This window comes from Plasmopara halstedii (genome assembly GCF_900000015.1).
Source record: "Plasmopara halstedii genome assembly, contig: Scaffold_323, whole genome shotgun sequence".
In the NCBI taxonomy this organism is placed as follows: domain Eukaryota; phylum Oomycota; class Peronosporomycetes; order Peronosporales; family Peronosporaceae; genus Plasmopara; species Plasmopara halstedii.
The window spans coordinates 2,135,158-2,136,063 of NW_020187244.1; positions in this window are offsets into that span (position 1 = coordinate 2,135,158).

Sequence of the window (906 nt, forward strand, 5' to 3'; positions counted from 1 at the left end):
CCAAGCACTACAGGTATCGTCCGCATTGCAGGTATACGAAAGCCAACTCGTTGAGCACACAGACGAGTGCGATAAGCTTCCAACGATAGCCACTACATGCTCGGTCATGTTGACACTTGTGGAACCAAGAAACGAGCTCAAAGAGCATTCCATTCGGCAAGCTCATCTTCCGTAATGGCCGAAGGCCCGATAATGTGGAAGCGTAACGATCAAGTTACCACGTCCTTTGCTTCCACAGCGGGATCCGCCGGGCGGAAGCCATATTCCACACAAGGGTCAATGACCGACCGTGGATGGGGCGCACATCAGAGCCGCCTTACGGGCAGCTCTCAGTTGCCGCTTCTGTGCCTCATCGAGGTCATTGGTGATTACACACGTTCTCCAGGTGACGAGAAGACAGGAAACGGATATGGGGTCCGCAAGGTACGAGCAGGGCTCGTATCACACCGCTAGTGCGGCTCGCCTTCCTCGTCATCCCATGCGGGAAAAGATGTGTCAGACTCGTAGTCGACCACCTCCACATCCCCAACAAGGTCATTCGTCACCGTTAGCGGGCGCGGAGCGCGACGATCGGGCTCATCAAGCCTAGGATTTACATCCCTCGATGCCGCGGAGACACGGTCCGACATGGCACCGTGTGCGAGAGACGAAGTTGGGCTCTGCCCGTGTCCGCTGTCAGAACCAGCGAGACTTGGTGCTTTCAGTGTCGTTGACACAGGGATCATTGAGCATGGAAGTCGTTTTGTTCTAACGAACCAAGATGCAGTGTCGAGCGGACACGCAAGCCTCGTTGAGGCAATAATCGATTGAAATTGTGAATGTTCTCAATCTTAATGGGGGAGAGTCTCACGGGGTTACACATACCCTGGTAACAGGGGTGTGTGTCACACCAGATGGGCATGGTGT